Below are 10,827 nucleotides of genomic sequence, written 5' to 3'. Positions count from 1 at the left end.
GACTTTGTAAGTATCAACATTGGTATTTGAGACCCTTCAGAATTTTTTTTCAGCTGAGGGTAATATTTAAGATATGCTCTATCTCAGGTGCCACTGATTAACATTTTGAGAGATAACTGTGTAATAATTTTAGCTTTTTAGTGAAATGTTGCAAACACTAATCAGTGTTTGCAGTGTTACAGTGCCCATATGAGTACAATAATGACAACTAATCCTGAACTGGTGTAAATAACTGTGATGCCATTGACTAGGACTGGTTGAATTTTTGCCTTTCAAAATTGCTTTTCAAGAGGAAATTAGGGGTATTGTCATTTACATATTTACGGGAAAAACAATTTTGAAGAAAACGATGCATGGAACATATTGAATGGACTCAAAAATTGATATTTTACTTCTGAAAATTTGCAATGATTCTTAGGGGAATTGTTCATCAAGGGCTGCACCACCTTTTAAGGGAAAAGTTCTTCAGCTGTATTTCACCCTTCAGGATGTGCTCTTGAAAAAGCAACAGATATTTCAAAAAAACATTTTGATTTTTTGTTTAGAAAAAAAAAAAAAGGAGAAGAACTAAACATCACAGGATGTTTCTAATGAAATTCCTGACAAAGTTGTCTAAGGCAGGTTCTGAATGTCTAGTTGGCCACAGATTTGACCATCTCTTATTTTGGAAAACTTCACCAAGGCTACAAATACAAGACTTTTCTTGGAAATGGTTTAAGTCTTTTGCTTGTGTGAGGAGAATGAGTTAGGTGATTACTGTTTTATTTTGATATTTAATTTGAAAATATTTCATGCCATCTGAAAAAGGATAGAAATACAACAATTTTGCTTGGTATAGTTTGGAGGAAATGATAACACTTATCCTAAATTAAAGTGCAAATAACAATGCAGCAACAATAAGTAAAATACTTGTTATATATTGATATAAATATGTAAAAGTTCTTGTGTATGTACATATATAAAAATATATATATTGCAAAGTAATTTGCTTGTACTTTTAAATAAAAGCCTGGAAGGTGAAATAGCTTTTTTATTATTTGAACCAGTTTAAGATTTTAAGACTTTAATTTGTATTTGACAAATCATTTTACAAGAGGAAGAAACAGCAAGGCCATATTAGCAGTAAATTAAGCACTTCCCTAAATTCTCTAAATGTGATAGATGAGGCTCTTGTTGACTTTGGTAGGTTCTGAATTAAGGCTGTGGCAAGAACAATTACTTTCATGGTGTCCTATTCAAGTAAACAATGCAAGCAAGAGGTTCTGTATGGATTGGAGCATATGTTTTAAGTTAAAGACAAGCTGAAATGTTGTCCTGAACAGGGATATTTCCCCAAAGTAAGGCTATGGGCCAGCTGCCCAGTTTGCAATATAACATGAAGACAGAGAGTAAAGCCATACAGAGGAACAGTGCAAGGAAATCAGTCTGGGAAATGCAAAACATAGAGGGCCAGTGAAGTACCATTGTTTGTAATAAAAGATTGAAACACCTTGGAACAAAACACTTGAAATAAATTTAGAAATAAAGTGTAATATTACCACAGAGTCATATTGTCAGTAGCAAGAGTGTTGGAGAGGTGGGGGGAAAAAGGAGAAAAAGATCTGAGTGGCAATATTTTAAAGGGTAACCAATGCTCACTAGCAGCTGCAGTAAGACATTAAGTAATAGAGCACACTAATGTTAACAGCTCTCTTGGTAAGAGTGGTAAATGAAATAAACCTCAGCATTCGGTGTATCATTAATCTATAGTGAATAATGGCGCTGGTAGTGTAAGGAGATTAAAAAGGGCATTGTAAACATTTGTGGCTGTATAATATACAAATTAAAAATGTGTGAACGCTTGCAGCTGCATAATCTACAAATTAAAAAGTGTAATAGCGTAGCATTAATTACTGGCTGATCAATTCACCCATAATTGCTGGCATGTAGATGAACAATTACAGGTCTGAAATGTTATTTGAGAAAGAGACATTGACCTTGGAACCATAAGAAATTATAATACGTTATAAGGTAATACAGGCTTGTGTCAAAATCCTCTATCAGTGTATCCTCTTGCAGACTAGTTTGCTAGCAGCCCTAATCATACTTTTCCCTGTATGTAATTGTGACTGAAGTAAACCATTTTCTGCCTGAGTAACAGAAAGTTCTGACTGCTCTGTATTTCTTGTAGTCACTGTATTTGATGCTTATGTGCATGGGACAGATTTGATGGTCTTTTGTGGTGGGGCTGTGACATGGGTGAACAAGAAGAGAGCAGCTGACATCACCTGCCTGGACTTGTGCAGAGCATTTGAGGCTGCCCCTTAGGACATGCTTGTCTGTAAACAGAAGAGATTTGACAGCTGGACCACTGGGTGAAGGAGTCACTGCCTTGAAGGTCACACTCAAAGGGTTGTAGTCAGTGGTTCAAATGTCCAAGTGCAGAACTGTGGTGAATGGTGTCCCTCAGTGGTTGGCACTGGGATCACAGAGGTTCAACACCTTTGTCAGTGACATCCACAGGGGGAGAAGGTGAATTTTTGGATGTGTAATGACAAGCCTCTGCTCTGTATGAGACAGAGGGGATGAACCATCATCACCAGAGGCTATAGGCCTTGCTTTGAGTTCCACAAGAAGCAAATCCTGTAAGGGGGGATTGTGGTTTTTATCATGACAATGTCCTCCCTCACATAACTCAATTGTAAAATTCCTCTCCCCTCCCACCAGGCAAGATCTTGAAGGTTTTTATCCTCTCTGATGGGGCATAACTGGCTCAACTGCACTGACACACAATGAAGCTGTCATGTCTTGAAAGGTGTCAAAACCCATCAAAGCCTCTCAAAGCACCCCCAGACTCATCTCTGGAGCTAACTACCAGAAGTACCTGGACATTCCCACCAAACCTAAGAGCATTTCAGCCCATCAGACTTTGTGTTCCAGGGACTTTTCACCAGACTCCCAACTCATCAAGACAGCAACCATGACTTCAAAACTCATCACTTCAACCAATGGGTAACTAAATTTCAACAATCAAGTCTCATTTTGAGGCACATGGGTGGTTCCTTCCTTCCTTCCTTCCTTCCTTCCTTCCTTCCTTCCTTCCTTCCTTCCTTCCTTCCTTCCTTCCTTCCTTCCTTCCTTCCTTCCTTCCTTCCTTCCTTCCTTCCTTCCTTCCTTCCTTCCTTCCTTCCTTCCTTCCTTCCGACACTTCCTTCCTTCCTTCCTTCCTTCCTTCCGACACTTCCTTCCTTCCTTCCTTCCTTCCGACACTTCCTTCCTTCCTTCCTTCCTTCCGACACTTCCTTCCTTCCTTCCTTCCTTCCTTCCTTCCTTCCTTCCTTCCTTCCTTCCTTCCTTCCTTCCTTCCTTCCTTCCTTCCTTCCTTCCTTCCTTCCTTCCTTCCTTCCTTCCTTCCTTCCTTCCTTCCTTCCTTCCTTCCTTCCTTCCTTCCTTCCGACACTTCCTTCCTTCCTTCCTTCCGACACTTCCTTCCGACACTTCCTTCCTTCCTTCCTTCCTTCCGACACTTCCTTCCTTCCGACACTTCCTTCCTTCCGACACTTCCTTCCGACACTTCCTTCCGACACTTCCTTCCTTCCTTCCGACACTTCCTTCCTTCCTTCCTTCCTTCCTTCCTTCCTTCCTTCCTTCCTTCCTTCCTTCCTTCCTTCCTTCCTTCCTTCCTTCCTTCCTTCCTTCCTTCCTTCCTTCCTTCCTTCCTTCCTTCCTTCCGACACTTCCTTCCGACACTTCCTTCCGACACTTCCTTCCGACACTTCCTTCCGACACTTCCTTCCTTCCTTCCTTCCTTCCTTCCTTCCTTCCTTCCTTCCTTCCTTCCTTCCTTCCTTCCTTCCTTCCTTCCTTCCTTCCGACACTTCCTTCCGACACTTCCTTCCGACACTTCCTTCCGACACTTCCTTCCGACACTTCCTTCCGACACTTCCTTCCTTCCTTCCTTCCTTCCTTCCTTCCTTCCTTCCTTCCTTCCTTCCTTCCTTCCTTCCTTCCTTCCTTCCTTCCTTCCTTCCTTCCTTCCTTCCTTCCTTCCTTCCTTCCTTCCTTCCTTCCTTCCTTCCGACACTTCCTTCCGACACTTCCTTCCGACACTTCCTTCCGACACTTCCTTCCGACACTTCCTTCCTTCCGACACTTCCTTCCGACACTTCCTTCCGACACTTCCTTCCTTCCTTCCTTCCTTCCTTCCTTCCTTCCTTCCTTCCTTCCTTCCTTCCTTCCTTCCTTCCTTCCTTCCTTCCTTCCTTCCTTCCTTCCTTCCTTCCTTCCTTCCTTCCGACACTTCCTTCCGACACTTCCTTCCGACACTTCCTTCCTTCCTTCCTTCCTTCCTTCCTTCCTTCCTTCCTTCCTTCCTTCCTTCCTTCCTTCCTTCCTTCCTTCCTTCCTTCCTTCCTTCCGACACTTCCTTCCGACACTTCCTTCCTTCCTTCCTTCCTTCCTTCCTTCCTTCCTTCCTTCCTTCCTTCCTTCCTTCCTTCCTTCCTTCCTTCCTTCCTTCCTTCCTTCCTTCCTTCCTTCCTTCCTTCCTTCCGACACTTCCTTCCGACACTTCCTTCCGACACTTCCTTCCGACACTTCCTTCCGACACTTCCTTCCTTCCTTCCTTCCTTCCTTCCTTCCTTCCTTCCTTCCTTCCTTCCTTCCTTCCTTCCTTCCTTCCTTCCTTCCTTCCTTCCTTCCTTCCGACACTTCCTTCCGACACTTCCTTCCGACACTTCCTTCCTTCCTTCCTTCCTTCCTTCCTTCCTTCCTTCCTTCCTTCCTTCCTTCCTTCCTTCCTTCCTTCCTTCCTTCCTTCCTTCCTTCCTTCCTTCCTTCCTTCCTTCCTTCCTTCCTTCCTTCCTTCCTTCCTTCCGACACTTCCTTCCGACACTTCCTTCCGACACTTCCTTCCGACACTTCCTTCCTTCCTTCCTTCCTTCCTTCCTTCCTTCCTTCCTTCCTTCCTTCCTTCCTTCCTTCCTTCCTTCCTTCCTTCCTTCCTTCCTTCCTTCCTTCCTTCCTTCCTTCCTTCCTTCCTTCCTTCCTTCCTTCCTTCCTTCCTTCCTTCCTTCCTTCCTTCCGACACTTCCTTCCTTCCTTCCTTCCGACACTTCCTTCCTTCCTTCCTTCCTTCCTTCCTTCCGACACTTCCTTCCGACACTTCCTTCCGACACTTCCTTCCGACACTTCCTTCCGACACTTCCTTCCTTCCTTCCTTCCTTCCTTCCTTCCGACACTTCCTTCCGACACTTCCTTCCGACACTTCCTTCCGACACTTCCTTCCGACACTTCCTTCCTTCCTTCCGACACTTCCGCCACTTCCTTCCCCCATTTCCTTCCCCCACTTCATCTTTTTCTCCCTTCCTTCCTTTCTATCCTTTCTTTTCCCTTACACAATTTCTTAAGTAATATCTTTACACTTTCATACCACTGTATTACTATCACCAATAATAATCAAAATGCTTACATACCTGATTTCCAATGCAACCAAATTGCCCCAAAATAAACCCCACATATATATATATATATTTACAAACACCCACCATTCAGTGTTGTATCACTCTCATCTCTCCCAAGAGATCTATTAATAAGAACCTGGGTTACCCTTGCCTTCGGGAGCAGGTCATTGCAAGAGCAGCCCTGAGGAGAGAATGAACCTAGAAAAGCTGCAACAGGTAAGAAATCTTGAAACTAAAGGTAGTAGGAGAGAGCTTTTCATTAAAGAGTCTTGGGTGGGAGATTGGAGGTATGGCTAGCCTAAGACCAAAGATGGAAAGCAATAAAAGAGGACTAGTCTTGAAAAGGGAGAGGAGATAATTAAATCTTTTCATGTGTAGGCACTAGTTATATCATCCTTAATTACATACTGCTTTTCTACTAGAGGCAAAACCCGCAGTGGTTTGTAGATGGATGCTATTGCATAATTAAGAGCAGACAAATCTGACATATCCTTGCTTTAGTCGCAACAGTAATAACTTTTCTAATGTAATGCATAAAATTTATATACAACATTTAGGCCATGATTCTGCACATTATGTTCTCTTGCTAATCACTTAAATAACTCCACTCATTTTAGTGTTACTTCCTTATACTTAAAATCAATCCTATGCACATGCATTAGTCCTCATTCCAGTCCAGAGACATTCTTAATTCTGTTCACTTGTTCACAATTAAATCTTCCTGTACCTCCCTATATAAAATCTTGTTTGATTATAAAGTTCACTTCCCTTCTACATAATTTCATTATTATTTTTTCATTCACTACATCAGGTAAAATCTCAGAGTCTGTACAAGCGAAGAACACCAACTGGTTATTGACAGTAGCAGAGTACATTTGGAATGCTGTTTCTCTCAAAATAAAATTTAATAGTAGGTTCAATAGAACACTCCTGACTAAGAAAAAGTCCTCTCGCACCTGAAAGCATATGACCTCAATGCTCTGCTCCATGGACTGGCTCTCCAACGAATACAAAATCAAATTCAAGATCTTAGACCTGATAGTCACTGCTCTCTATGGCTCCTGCACAGGTTATCTGACAAATTATATCTTCCTGTGCAGCACTGACTGTCCATAACAAAAACCGGTAACTCTGACCCTGGGAGTGAGACCTGAAAGTGCTGAGGGTATGTGGGAAGAGAGTCCCAAAACACATCACTGAGCCCAAGAAATGTAACTTTTCCAGCAAAAGTATAAAGCAAGAAAAGCAAAAACTCCCTCAGACTCTCTGGCTGTATTCAGTTTAGTTCTATTTTCTTTGGCAGGGATAATCTGTAAAATGTCTGAGACACTGGAATGAGACTGAACTTGTAGAATTTCGCATTTTGTGTAGTTTTTCCTTCAAGGAATTTCACGTCTTTGAATTGAGTTGCTTGTTCAGGTCACCCATTTGAAAGAGGAGATGGTCATTCACTGGAAATGCCAATTCACCTCATTAAGAGGTGGGAAGCTTTGTGGCTTTGCTGGAAGCCACAGCTCATCTCATTTTCTTGCCCATGTTCTCTGTGTGCAGTTGGTGGGCACTGCTGCCATGGATGCCAGGGCCATGATAAAATCCTTAGATGCCATTAGGACAATTTTAATATATTTCACATTCATTTTTACATCTTGAATTGGCCTGTGATTCCACACTGCATTCACACTCATTAAATATCATTCCTTTTGGGGAAAAATAATTTCCACAGGATGAAGGAAAAATTAAAAGAAAACTTTGCACTTTTTAACATTTATAACTTGTTTTAGACTTTGTTTTTTGTTCTTTTTTTCTGAGAAAAATTGAATAATTTAATTTTTTTTCATACCAAGAAAAAACAGTTAAAAAGAAAAATTAGTTATTGAACATTAATAATAAAATAATAGAAAAAACCAGCCTAAAATATGTATATTTAAAGAAAATGCTTTTAATTTATATGTTCAATTGTTGCTGATTCTATCAGAAGGTAGAATTTTTGATTGTTTTTTCTTTCCTGCTAGATATAGGTTCATTGCCTGGTTCTTTTTATAGGAAAAATTCTGTGAAGGCAGTTCAGAAGCCAAGACTGGATCAAATCTGTATTTTCAAGTTGAAACAAAGTAATAAGTAACCTTGGGTTATCCAGGAATGTCACAAAACCTAAAGTCAAAGGAGACAAAATATGAAATATAACCAGACCTTTTGACCACTTTTAAATAATTCAGGTTTTGGGCAGTCGGTTTGATATACAGTGTACAACCACGTGTTCATGAAATACAAAAGATCCACTCACTGAAAAACTGTCCTTCCTGCCCCTAAATCTTCATCAAATTATATTGTGTTGTGTGGATGGTTATCTTTAAATATGCAAAGGACTGATAGATAGATAGATAGATAGATAGATAGATAGATAGATAGATAGATGATAGATAGATAGATAGATAGATAGATAGATAGATAGATAGACATACACTTGCATATGTATATACACATATATATGCATATATCTAAAAAAGATATAAAGAGCTAAGAAGAGACTGAAGAAGTGTGACAAACTGCTTTCTCAGAGCTCCTGGCCTCTTATCTTGAATGATAAGCAATTATAATTGCTATATTAGCAATCAGGATTTAATGGTGGTTATCTTTTTTGAATGTTGCAATTGATAGACTACTGATAGGGTATTTTGGTGTTAGAATGCTTGATGGAAAGCCAGTGTGGAGATCTGCTATCAGAGATGGTGCTTTCATTTCTCCTAAAACCTTCCATATGATGTCCCTGAGCTATGAAAAAAATAGGTTGGAAAAGCAATGGGTCACTTTTAAATCTTCCTCCTTTGGGATTTCATCATCTTCAAGACACCAGATTGAATTTCAATAGCAACAGTAATGGCAATAGGTAATTTTGGTTTCATTCTCCACTTTTACAAAAGAAAGATATTACCTTCTGAATGATCATGAAACATTAGATTTTCTCTATAAATTTTCATACAGATAAAGGAAAAATTATTATGAAGTTCCAATGAAAAAAATTTTGTTGATTCTTAGTTAAACTTTTCTTTCTCTTCATATTTTCAGTGTTATTCATATAATGCTGCACACATCAGGTTCAATGTCTCATGCTTTAAGTAAAAAAAGCCCACTGTGTTTTGTGTTTGAAATTAGACTTATAATTATGTAATTAATAAATCTTTTTAATGTCTTCATTACCAGTTTTGACTCATTCACTCCTTAAAATTACTGCAAGATTTTCCCAATCCCCATATCATCTAGAAATCATCAGTCACGTTGAAATGATCCAAATCTCAGCCCAACATCATTTTTTGACATGATGTTTTCTGATGTGTCCTTACCATGGAGCTGTGACAGTGATGGGCACCCCTTACCCTCAAGGGCTGCACTTTCACCAAAAAACATTTGCCTATGTGTTGTTTGTGTTTCAGGGAACTGATGGTTCATGTTGTGATGAGGGAGAAGAAATTAGAATAGAAGAGAGTCTTTTGGTCAAAATCATTAAATCCTTTTGGATCAAGCCACACAGAAGTTGAGTTGTTATGTTGCAACTAGCTGATTTTACAGCTCCCTTTACATAGAAGTAGATTGAGTCTCTGCTGAAAAAAGGGAAAGAAGGGTGGAAAAAAGGCCATTTGGCTTCTCAACATGAGGCAAGACTTCTCTTTCACAGCATTTGCATGTCCTGCTATGAGAAAGAAGAGAAAATAAGACAACTAGGACCAGATGCAATCACGTGTCAGCCAGTTTGAACAGTGGTAAGGAGTGTTTCTTTCCAATATTTAACAAATGTTTCCATGACACTGATGCCTATTGTACTGTGTTTATATTTGTTGTACTCTGGAATGGTTATCCTGTTTTATACATTGATGGTTTTTAGATGGACTGAAATTGTATACAAATTCTCTTTTTTGACAAGCTGCAGATGAAGGGGAAAAGAGGGAATGAGATGTTTTATATTATTGAGGTGTTTTATAAACTTCACGGAAATATGCAAACAATTATTTAGACTCTAATATTTGTTCCAGAATATATGTGCAGATTTGAAATTAAAACCTCAAAGAAACATATATTTCAAGTAGGAATCATTAGTTATTTCGTTACTGGCCTTTCTTTTTGGACATATCTTTTGAAATGAGTGATAACCAAGATGCTCTTAAATCTGTATGAAGTCAGGAAGACTTCAGACCTGCAAAGAGGGAGTAACCCCACACTCCTGCACCAGCTGTTCAGCCAGAGGTGTAGCACCCAGGTGGGGTGTATTCAAGGAACAATTTGACCAGAAGCGATATTGTGTTTATACGTCTTGGATTGGTGGAATGGTTGGCCATTGTATTAAAACCCAAAGGGATTATTTCTGCAGAGAGTTTTTTTGAGGGTGAAATGACAGGCTGGTCATGATATCTACCTCTATGTTCTTGGCAGTACTGACTGCAGGAGAGGATGTGTGTCAGGGAAACGGCACTGGAACATAGCAGGCCAACCTTTGGTTGTTAAATGGCCCAAATATCTAAATGTAGACCAAGAATACAAGATTTTAAACAGGATGCTGGTGAAAGGCACCACTTTACAAAGGATACCAACCTTGAACCTTATTCTTAACATAACACACCACATATAACATTTGCCCTTTTTTTTTAATCTGAATTGAACCTTAACAGTCATATCAGTCTTTACGTTATTGGCATCCAGAGGCAAGGCTGAATTTTCAAAATATTTGTAACACCTGACTCCCACAGCTAAAACAAAGTTATTTTAAAAATATGGACCTCAGACTGTATAAGCTTATATCAATTTTTTCCCCCTCTCTCCTGTGAGGTGTGGCTTAGAAGTCACAGCTGGTGCATTAGAAAAAAGAAATACAATAAAATGAATAAAATATACTCTCATTCATATTTTCCTAGAGGCTCCTTGGTTGTTAATTGAAACTTTTGTCTACTTTATTGAACAATAAAAGTGACAGAAACTACTCTCAGGTGTCCTTCAGTATTAAAAAGAGGATAAAGGGTTCCTAGAAAAGGTGACAGAAATTAATGTGGTGAGCCCAGCTATCAAACATTTTGATATGTGAATTGCCTGATATTTCTATAATGCCTTCTTATGATTGGAAATGTTATCACTTCTATTGAATCAATAGAAAATGTTAAAGCTCCGTGGTACCCCAATTACAAAATAAAGCTAGAAGGTTAACATCTGGGACCAGCACAGATAGAAACAATTTCTATTGTCATACCTTTCTGACAAGTAAATGTCAGAAACATAACACCTTCCGCCAGTCTCAGTACCGAGCACATGTAAAAGAGTGATTGCAAGGCAGTCTCAAGTCAAATCACCTGTCATCTCAGTTTTGACATGGAATTACTTTTGTTTTATGCATCTATTAACC

Source organism: Passer domesticus, chromosome Z, assembly GCF_036417665.1.
Source record: "Passer domesticus isolate bPasDom1 chromosome Z, bPasDom1.hap1, whole genome shotgun sequence".
Taxonomy (NCBI): Eukaryota; Metazoa; Chordata; class Aves; order Passeriformes; family Passeridae; genus Passer; species Passer domesticus.
This window is presented reverse-complemented; position numbering follows the sequence as displayed.